We start from the raw sequence: 12,326 nt of genomic DNA on the forward strand, positions 1-12,326 counted from the left end.
AAAAAAAAAAAAAAAAAAAAAAAAAAAAAAAAAAACCTCACAACAATCACAATTTCTCAACAGAAGCTTTAAAAGAAATCAATGGAATGACATGTTTAAAGTGCCAAAGGACATTACATTTTCATAGAAATAGAAACAGAATTCTTAGGCTGGGTGCAGTTGCTTGCACCTGTAGCCCCAGCAACTTGGGAGGCTGAGGCAAGAGGATTGCTTGATCTCACGAGTGCAAGAAACAGAATTTTTGCCAGCAAAATAATATAAATCAGTAGAATTGAAAAAAAAAAGAGAGAAAAAAGTATTGAATTCAAAAGCTAGTTAGTTGAAAAGATCAATATAATTGATAAATCTCCAGCCAGACTGATGAAGAAAAAAAATTTTTAAGATACACCTTACCAACAATAAGAATGCAGAGACAGGAAAGATATGGACATGACCACAGACCCTACAGACATAACAGGATATAAAGGGAATATTATGAACAACTATATGCCAGTATGCTTGATAATATAGAAAAAATAAGTTCCTGAAAATTGTGAACTATCAGAGCTCACTCAAGAAGAAATAGATAACATGAATAGTCTTGTATCTATTAAATAAATTAAATATGTTGTTTAAAACACTTCCTCAAAGAAAACTCCAGGCAGCCCTGATGGCATTATCTGTAAATAATATCAAACTTTTTTTAAAATTTTTATTTTTTAAGACGGAGTCTCGCTCTGTTGCCCAGGCTGGAATGCAGTGACATGATCTTGGCTCACTGCAACCTCCACCTCCTGGGTTCAAGCTATTCTTCTGCCTCAGCCTCCCGTGTAGTTGGGTTTACAGGTGCACACCACCATACCTGGCTAATTTTTGTGTTTTTAGTAGAGACGGGATTCCACCATATTGGCCAGGCTGGTCTCAAACTCCTGACCTTGTGATCCATCTACCTTGGTCTCCCTAAATGCTGGAATTACTGGTATGAGCCAGTGCACCCAGTCAATATCAAGTCTTTTAAGAAAAAATAATATCAATTCTATGCAAAATCTTCCAGAACACAGAAGAAGAGAAACACTTCCCAACACATTTTGTAAAGCCTGAATTTTCCTGATACTGAAACCAGAAAAAAATATACAAGAAAACTTCATAACAATTTCCCTTGTAAACAGACAGAAAACTTCAACACAATAGTAGTGAAACTCTAAAGGCTGTATCTTGCAGCTATAGCCTGTAGAATTTGCATATTCCATTTACATGACATCTGCCAAACTCTAGAGGCAGAAATCAAATCAGTAGTTATTTGGAGCTTGTGCGGGAGAAGAAGATTGATTTCAAATAAGTACAAGAGAACTTTTTGTGGTGATGGAAATGTTCTGTATCTCTCTTGCAGTGGTAGTTACGTTACTATATATATTTGTTATATATCATTGAATTTATACCTAAAAAGGGAAAGTTTTACTGAATGTAAATTTTGCCTGAATTGACCTGAATTTTAAAAACAATACCCCTTAACAATAATGTCAGTTTCCTGAGGCTGCTGTAATAAATTACTACAAACATGATGACTTAAAACAACAAAAATTTGTTGTCTCACAGTTCTGGAAGCCAGAAGTCCAAGATCAGTTTTACTGGAGAAAAGTAAGAAAATCAAATATACTTTCCAGAGGATCTAGGAGAGAATCTGTTCCTGGCTTCTTCCAGCTTCTTGAGGCTGGTTGCATTCTTGAGCTAATAGTCATCTCTCTCCAGTCTTCAAGGCCAGCATCTTCAAATCTTTCTGCTCCATCTCCAGATGATTTTCTCCCCTATGTGTCTATGTCAAATCTCACTCTATCTCTCTTATCTGTGAAAGCATTTAGGACCCACCCAGATAATTCAGGACAATTTTGTCACCTCAAGATCCTTAACCTAATCACATCAACGGAGACCTGTTTTCCAAATAAGATAACGTTTATAGATTTTTGGGAACTAGGACCCAACATTCTTATAGGCTATTTTCAACCTACCACAAGTAGGATTAAAAAATCAAGTATCTAGCAATAAATCTGATTAAATATGATTAAGACCTTTACTCTGAAAAACCACAAAATGTTGAGAGAAATGAAAAAAGAATTTTTTCATTTTCATGAATGTTAAGACTTAATATTTTAAGATACCAGTTCTCTCCAAATCTTCCTATAAGTTACATGCAAACCTGACCAAAATATCAATATTTTATAAATGGAAGCTGACAAGCTGATTCTCAAATTTATATAAAAATGCAAATCTGAGAAGAGCCAAAACAAACTTAAAAAAGAAGAACGAAGAGGAATTAGGAATAATCTGGGTAGGGAAAAAAGCAGATAGGTGACACAACTAATGAGCAGCTCCCTCTTGGATGGACAGAACAGCACATGGAGACTCACATTGCAAACTTTTGCTCCAAGAATCACACAGAAATGTGCCAGGAAAACTGAAAGAGGTCACAGATCTTGCAGAAGGAGTGGCTTGCTGCTGCAAGCTCCATGAGACAGCTGGAAAACTGTGAGTTCCCAAAGTGTGAGGAGGGGAAATCTACCTCTGAACACACATCTTTATTGGGAAACCTGAAAATCCAGGTCATGGGAGAAGGACTTAATCTTGCCTAGAGTTGAAACAGATTTAAGGAGCTGAGTGAAATATTAAGGTAGAAGAGGCAGCAGGAAGAGCCCTGTAGGCACTCCCAGTCCCCAGCTCAAGCCCAGGGAAGCTATCCCTGACTTTAGCTCACAGGGGTCCTTGGGGAAGGCAGCCAGCAGAACTAGAGAGGGGTCGCGGGGTAAAAGAAGCTTCCAACTAAACTCTGTAAAAACTTAAACCAAGCACAAATTTTCTTGAGCACAATCAGTGGCAAAAACAGGAATTGCTGTAGGAGTTGCAGCCAATGGTGTGACAGGTGGGGAGGTGTGAGGCCTGAAAGCTTGCTTTCTCAGTGGGGAGGCTTGTAACCTGGGACAACGTCTGAACTCCAAGCACAGGATGCCTGGATAGAAACTCAGTGCTGTTAGCAGAGCATGACAGGAGTGAGGTTGGCCTTGCTGCCTGTGTAGAAGCTAGATTATGTCTGCCACTGCCAAGTTTCCCCAACTTCCCTTCCAACCTGTATGATGTAGCAGAGGCAGCCATAATCTCCCTTGGAACATAACTCCATTGGCCTGAGAACAACACCTCCATCCCCCATAGGGGCCACAGCAAGCCATGCCCAAGGGGAGTCTGAGCTCAGACCTGCCTAACCCTGCCCCCACCTGGTGGTATTCCTCTACCCACCCTGGTAGCTGAACCCAAGTGTTGGGAACTTTATGGCCCTGCCCATCACCTGAGAAACCAAAATAATTGTTCTGGCCAACATAGGGCATATTTGTATCCCCCTTCTACTACCACAGCTGCTGCTCTCTTGAAAGCACCACCTCCTGGCTGGAGGCCAACCAACTCAATCCATTACAGCAACTTATGAAAGAATAATACTGCTCCAAGGAATGAGAAATGACAGCTAATTCCACCACTTGTAACATCCTGGCTAACCAGAGATCCTGAGCCTATCCACATGATGGCTTCACTGCTAGCATAACCAGCATTCAGGAAAACAAGCACACTAAACAAAACTATAACCATGGACTCTCACAGAGCCTACCTCACTCCCCTGTCACCTCCACCAGAGCCGGTGCTTGTATCCACAGCCATGAGTCCTGAAGACAGGTAACATCACAGGATTCTTTGCAGACACTCTCCAGCACCATCCCAGAGCCTCGTAGCCCCACTGGGTAGTTAAACCCAGAACAGCAGTAATAATCACTTAGTCTGGCTCTTGGAAAGCTCCATCCCTAGAGGAAGGGGGAGAGCACCACATCAAGCAATCACTCCATGGGACAAAAGAATCTGTACAACAGCCCTTGAGTTCCAGATCTTTCCACTGAAATAGTCTACACAAGTGAGAAGAAACCAGAAAAGTAATTCTGGTGATATGACAAAACAAGGTTCTGTCATACCCCCGAAAGATTACACTAGCTCCCCAGCAATGGATCCAAACCAAGAAGAAATCCCTGGATTGCCAGATAAAGAATTCAGAAGGTTGTTTATTAAGCTACTCAAGGAGATATCAGAGAAAGGTGAAAAACGATGTAAAGAAATTTTTAAAAATAACAATTGAGGATATGGATGAAAATTTTCTAGAGAAATAGATACCATAAGGAAAAAATCAATCACAACTTCTGGAAATGAAACATAAACTCAGAGAAATATAAAATACACTAGAAAGTTTCAACAATAGAACAAGTAGAAAAAAGAACATCAGAGCTCTAAGGCAAGGCTTTTGGATTAACCCAATCTGACAAAGACAAAGAAAAAAAGAATTTTTAAAAAGTGAACAAAGCTTCCAAGAAATTTGCAATCATGTTAAATGACTAAATCTAAGAATAATTAGTATTCCTGAGAAATAAGAGAAATCTAAAAGTTTGGAAAACTTACTTGAGAAAATAATTGAGGAAAACTTCCCTGGCCTTGCTAGAGATCTAGACATCCAAATACAGAAGCTCAAAGAACAAGTTGGAAATTCGTCACAGAAAGATTATCACCTAGGCACATAGTCATCGGGTTATCTAAAATCAAGGTGAAGGAAAGAATCTTAAGAGTTGTAATGCAAAAGCATCAGGTAACCTATAAAGTTTCTCAGCAGAAACCCTAAATGCCAGCAGGGATTGGGGTCCTATCTTTAGCCTCCTCAAATAAAATTATCCAAGAATTTTGTATCCAGCAAAACCAAGCTTCATAAATGAAAAAGAGATAAAGTCTTTTTCAGATAAACAAATGCTGAGAGAAGTCACCACTACAAAGCCAGCATTACAAGAAATGCTAAAAAGAATTGTAAATCTTGAAACAAAACCTCAAGATACACCAACATAGAATCTCTTTAAAGCATAAATCTCACAGGGCCTATAAAATGATAACACAATGAAAAAAAAGAGGTGTTGAGGTAACAACTAGCTTGATGAATTGAACACTACCTCACATTGCAATATTAACATTGAATGTAAATGGCCATATCCACTTAAAAGATACAGAATGGTAGAATGGATAAAAATTCACCAATCAAGTAGTTGCTGTCTTCAAGAAACTCATCTAACACATAAGGACTCACATAAACTTAAGTTAAAAAGTGTAAAAAGATATCCCATGCAAATGGAAACCAAAAGGGAACGGGAGTAGCTATTCTTTTATCAGACAAAATAGATTTTAAAGCAACAAGAGTTAAAAAAAGATAAAGAGGAACATTATATAATTATAAAAGGATTAATCCAACAGGAAAATATCACAATTCTACATACATATGTGCCTAACACTGGAGTTCCCAAATTTATTAAGCAATTACTACTAGGCCTAAGAAATGAGATAGATAGCAACACAGTAATAGCAGAGGACTTCAGTACTCCACTTAAAGCACTGCACAGGTCATCAAAACAGAAAGCCAACAAAGAAATAATGGGCTTAAAACTATACCCTAGAATAAATGGACTGAACAGATATTTACATAACATTCTACCCAACAACTGCAGAATATATTTTTTTCTGTCAGTACATGGAACATTCTCCAAGACACACCATATGATAGGCCACAAAACAAGTCTCAATATATTTAAGAAAATCAGAACTATATCAAATACTCTCTCAGACTGCAGTGGAATAAAACTGGAAATTAACTCCAAAAGGAACCCTCATAATGATACAAATACATGGCAATTAAATAATCTGCCTCAAATGATCTTTAGGTCAACAATGAAATCAAGATATACATTAAAAAATTCTTTGAACTGAATGATAATAGTGACATAGCTTATCAAAACCTCTGGGATACAGCAAAAGTGGTGCTAAGAGAAAAGTTCATAGCATTAAATGCCTACATCAGAAAGTCTGAAAAAATCACAAATAGACAATCTAAGGACACACCTCAAGGAACCAGAGAAACAAGAACAATCCAAACCCAAACCCAGCAGAAGAAATGAAATAACAAACATCAGAGCAGAACTAAATGAAATTGAAACAAACAAACAAAAAAATACAAAAGATAAATGAAACAAAAAGCTGGTTATTTGCAGAGATAAACAAAATTAATAGGCCGTTAGCAAGATTAACCCAGAAAAGAAGAGAGAAGATGCAAATAAGCTCATTTAGAAACAAAATGGCAGATATTACAACCAATACCACAGAAATACAAAAGACCATTCAAGGCTACTCTGAACACAAACTAGAAAACCTAGAGGAGATAAATAAATGCCTGGAAATATCCAACCCTCCTAAATTAAATCAGGAAGAAATAGAAACTCTGAACAGACCAACAATAAGTAGTGAGATTAAACAGTAATAAAAAAATTGCCAAGAGCAAAAATAGTCCAGGACCAGGTGGAGTCACAGTTAAATTCTATCAGACATTCAAAGAAGAATTAGTACCTATCTTACTCAAACTATTCCAAAAGATGGAGAAATAGGGAATGTTCTCTAAATCATTCTATGAAGGCAGTATCACTCTAACACCCAAACCAGGAAAAGACATAGCAACAACAACAACAACAAAACACTACAAATCAATATCCTTGATGAACATACATGCAAAAATCCTCAACAAAATACTAGCTAACTGAATCCAACAGCGTATCAAAAAGATATGGGTTTCATACCATATGCAGGAATGGTTTAACATACCCAAGTCAATAAATGCGATACATCACATAAACAGAATTAAAAACAAAAACAATATAATTACCTCACTAGACAAAGTATTTGACAAAATCCAGCAACCCTTTATCATTAAAACCCTCAGCAAAACCAGCAAAGAAGGGACATAGCTCAAGCTACTAAAAGCCATCTATGATAAACCCACAGCCAATGTTATACTGAATGGGGAAAAGTTGAAAGCATTCCCCCTGAGAACTGAAACAAGAGAAGGATGCCCACTTTCACCACTTCTATTCAGCATAGTACTGGAAGTCCTAACCAGAGCCGTCAGACAAGAGAAAGAAATAAAAGTCATCCAAATCATAAAGAAGAAGTTAAACTGCTGCTAGTCACTGATGATGTGATCACATACCTAGAAAACCCTAAAGACTTACTCAAAAAGCTCCTAGATCTGATAAACGAATTCAGTAAACGTCAGGATACAAAATCATTGTACACAAATCAGTAGCGCTGCTATATACCAGCAACAACCAAACTGAGAATCAATCAAGAACTCAACCCCTTTAAGAACAGCTGCAAAAAATAAAAAATTACTTAGAAATATGCATAACCAAGAAGGTGAAAAATCTCGACAGAGAAAGCTACAAAACATGACTGAAAGAAACAGACAACACAAACACATGAAAACGTCCCATGCTTGTGGATGGGTGGAATCAATATTGTGAAAATGACCATACTGCCAAAAGCAATCTACAAATTCAGTGCAATTCTCATGAAAATACCACCATCATTCTTCATAGAACTAGAAAAAACAATCCTAAAGTTCATATGGAACCAGAAAAGAAAAAAAAAGGTCACATTGAAACAGAATAGAGAACCCAGAAGTAAAGTCAAAAACTTAGTCAACTGACCTTTGACAAAGCAAACAAAAACAAAGTCGAGAAAGGATACTCTAGTCCATAAATGGTGCTGGGATAATTGGCAAGCCACATGTAGAATGAAACTGGATCTTCATCTCTCACCTTATACAAAAATCAACTCAAGATGGATCAAAGACTTAAATCTAAGACCAGAAAACATAAAAATTCTAGAAGATAACATTGGAAAAACCCTTCTAGACATTGGCTAGGCAATGGCTCCATGACCAAGAACCCAAAAGCAATGCAACAAAAACAAATAGATGGCACTTAAACGAAACAGCGTCTGGACAGCTAAAGAAATAATCAGAGTAAACAGACAACCCGCAGAGTGGGAGAAAATCTTTGCAATCTGTACATCCAACAAAGGACTAATATCCAGAATCTACAAGGAACTAAAATCAGCTAACAAACAAACAATCCCATCAAAAAGTGGGCTAAGGACATGAATAGACAATTCTTAAAAGAAGATATACAAATGACCAACAAACATATGAAAAAATGCTCATCATCACTAATGATCAGGGAAATGCAAATCAAAACCACAATGTGATACCACCTTACTCCTGCAAGAATGGCCACAATTAAAAAAATAGTACAACCACTATGGAAAACACAGTGGAGATTCCTTAAAGAACTAAAAGTAGAACTACCCTTTGATCCAGCAATCCCACTCCTGGGTATTTACCCATAAGGGAAATAACTCATTATATGAAAAAGACACTTGCACATGCATGTTTATAGTAGCATAATTCACAATTGCAAAAATATGAAACCAGCCTAAATATCCATCAACCAATAAGTGGAGAAAGAAAACGTGGTATGTATATACACCATGAAATACTATTCAGCCATAAAAAGGAATGAAATAATGGTATTCACAGCAACCTGGATGGAACTGGAGACCATTATTCTAACTGAACTGACGCAGGAATGGAAAACCAAACATTGTATGTTCTCACTTATTAATACAGTGGGAGCTAAGCTATGAGGTTGCAAAGGCATAAGAATGATACAGTGGACTTTGGGGACTCAGGGGAAAGGGTAGGGTGGGGGCAAGGGATAAAAAATTATCCACTGGATGATGGGTGCACCAAGCTCTCAGAAACTAGCACTAAAGAACTTATCCACGCAAACAAAAACCACCTGTTCCTCAAATACAATTGAATAAAAAAAGAGAAAAAATATTAAACACCCAGATATCAATAAAAAGTTAAAAATATAAATGAAGCCATATAGCAATTGAATTTTAAAACAACATTTTAATAATGTTAATGTACACAGGGGGACTAGATAGGGATATCACTCAAATCGTATTTCCCACTTTCTGCCCCCGACTTTCCAGAGTAGCCACATCCATTGCAGTGAGGGCTTTAGTTAAGTGGAGAGACCAATAGGTGCTCAGGAAATATTTGTTAAATTGACTTTGGTAACTCAGTTCTGTTTGTAATTTTTTAAATGATAAATATCAAAAGGACAAAATCCTTCCCATATATGTCCATTAGTGATTCGGGGAAATAAGTGAGAACATACTAAATTTAATGGATGTTAGATGAGTAAGTTTTCTATAAAGGTTTTTGTCCCATCTATGATCTACAGACCAAGACAGGGGGACTAATTCTGTACTTCAGTTGATATCTAGGAAACGCCTGGCTCACTCAGTAATTCCTTCCAGTTAATGTGTATTTTACATCAGTACCTTTATCTACACAAATGGCCCAGAGCCTCACTCTATTGTAACTCAGCAAACAGTACTGGTTAGTGATCTGAAATCAGCTGCCTATACCAATAATGACTCCATTGGACCTTATCTTTCTATTATGACTCCTAAAAATAGTATTTCTTTCTGTTATAATGAAAAAAATAATCCCCATTGATTATAAAAAGCAATGTCTAATATTATAGCATGATTACTTTCAATATAAATTGAATACAGTATTGTCCAATAATAATTATTATGTTAAGGAGATTTTAGTCTGCAAGATAGGAAGAAATACTGTCAATTAGAGGCAATATGCAATAAACCAATAACCAAGCAGTACTAATGCATTAAACATAATTAGTCTTAGATTTTCAAAAATACTTAGAAAGGCAAAGTTAAGTCTTTTCCTGGGAAGATACTGTGATTGTCAAATGCAGCTTTAGCCATCCCTGTGTCTGAGGCAGACTAAGGCTCAGAAGAGAACATGATGTTTAAGAATGAGGGCTGGGTACTTCTTTTTCTTTTGTATTGTCCTCTGTCTCCACTGGAGTAAGCCTTGTTCAGGCCCTTGTCACTTAATCTATGTTCCAATCTTCCAGGCTGTGCCTTCATCCATCTATGCTACACACCATAATTCAATCAGCTTAAAAAAAAAAACAAGAGTTTTGCTTTCCACCCTGAAATTATTTGGGTCGGTTAGTATTGGTTACATTACGGTGAAGCAAAGAATATAGGTCTCAGTGGCTTAACAAAAGTTTCTTCCTTATTGCTGTATAGTCAATTCTGATTGGCAGCGGGACTGTATTCTTTTTAGATACTCAGACTTGAGTGGAAGAAGGCTGTGATGGGTCATAAGCCCCACAGTTGAAGGAAGGAACATGACCAACCACACGGTGATACTTAAATCTTCTGCCTGAAAGTGACATCCATGACGGCCACTCACATTTCTTTGGCCAAGACAAGTCACATGACCCATGCCTAGCTTCAAAAATGGGCAGGGAGATGCTATCCTACAATGTGCCTGCAGAGAAGTGGAGTATGTGTGAACAATCCAAATAGCTCTTACTTCTATAATAGGAGAATTTAAAGATGAGAAATATACCACCTTATGGGAAAGCTGAGTGAGGACCACTAACATCTCTTATAAATATTTTTTAATTTTCAAAGAAAATTATTTACTTCAGTACATCAGATAGTATTAGTTTTTAAAAACATTAAATTAGCAATAAAGATTCTATACAATTAATTTCCTATTATTATGGTTTTTCTCTCTGGAAAATTTAAATTTTTTCTCCTCAGTAATTTTGGCACTAGCCATATATTCATTTTGCTTAGTAGCAGATATAATGAATGTGATGAAACATTTTTCTACTAGCTGGTATTCAACCAAGTGTCCTGTTTTATTTTTAACTCTTAATAACAAATAGAAATTCACATACTCCAGGCCAGACGCATTGGCTCACGCCTATAATCTCAGCACTTTGGGAGGCCAAGGGAGATGGATCACTTGAGATCAGGAGTTCAAGACCAGCCTGGCCAACATAATGGAACCCTATCTCTACTAAAAATAAAAAATCTAGCTGGGCATGGTGGCAGGTGCTTGTAATCCCAGCTACTCAGGAGGTTGAGGCAGGAGAATTGCTTGAACCTGGGAGGTAGAGGTTGTAGTGAGTGGAGAAAAAAAATTCACATATTCTCAGACATACATGTTCACAGTTTAAAATAATATAATTTTATCTTCAATAACTCAAATTTCACAAAAAAGATTTGAGATAGGAGAGAAATATCTGTAGCAGCTTATTCATACTTTATTTCTCTTCTCAAAACCTTCAAAAATTTCCATCACCCACCTAATCAGACACAAATTCTAATGTTTGGCAAAGACAGCTAGCTATGTGCCAAAAACTCAGAATTTCCACCTTCTATAATGTGGAATTGGCACTGGGAAATAGCTCCCCTTGCAGACATGACTAATGGAGTGAGCAGAAGTGTTTTTTTAATATTGTTATTATTTTATCTAGAAAGTACTTATAAAGCCCATACTATGTACCAGGTATAGATAAGTATTTGACAAATATTAATTCAGTTACTATGCATAACAATCCTATGAGCTAGTTCTATAACTGCACCCACTTTACAGATAAAGAAACTAAAGGTAAAAGCAGTTGAGTAATGGGGAAACACAGCCAAGAAGTGACTGGGGTAAGATCTAATTCCAGGGCCAGAGCCCTTAAAAAGCAAGTAGGGCTTCTCTATGTTCTCTTCTTCTATCTACTCTGCGACCCCAGTGGATTGCAGAGCCACACAACTGTAGGGGCCTGGGTTTCTGATTAACCACAGGAAGCAAGCTGCTCATGGGCCAGGAACTCCCACACTAGACTGCCACATGAATGAAAAATCAAATTCTGCCGAGCCGAGGCACTGAAATTTGGGAGTTGTTACAGCATCTAGTGTTTTTTCTTAATAATATCCATGACAGCCAAGACACTGTAATTGGTCTATGTCTCGAATGAGGAGGCCTACTTCTAGCCCAAGCACAGTCTCCAGCTTAATAAATGCCCTTATGCAAGCACTTCTTACCTCTGGGCAACATTTAAAAAAATAAGAAGGTTGGATTCATTAACATTTTACAGCCTGTATTTCATTGGACATTCTGCTTTTAGTATATTTGCTTGAACCTTCTTGAAAACATGACTCCCTGGACAAATAAGGAAGGAAAATTCTGGATAATACTTCCCACTTTGGAGACGCATAATGCACATTTGCAACACCCTTCCCTAAGGACTTTAACACAGTATTTATCAGATGGATTTGACCATAGGCCCTCCTAATTTTTTAATTGGGAGGTATTTATTAATACTTAGAGAGATGTGAGTGTCCTAAGAAATGTAGTTTGGGGAATGATTAATTAGATGAATTCTAAAACTATTCCCAGTAGTAAAACTGCTCTGCCATGATTTCCTATCTTTCCAAATTTCCCATGCACAGCTCTAATCAGGTTACCTCTTTATTGCTACACATGTGAAGCATGTACCACCACTTAG

Source organism: Cebus imitator, unplaced genomic scaffold, assembly GCF_001604975.1.
Source record: "Cebus imitator isolate Cc_AM_T3 unplaced genomic scaffold, Cebus_imitator-1.0 Scaffold39, whole genome shotgun sequence".
In the NCBI taxonomy this organism is placed as follows: Eukaryota; Metazoa; Chordata; class Mammalia; order Primates; family Cebidae; genus Cebus; species Cebus imitator.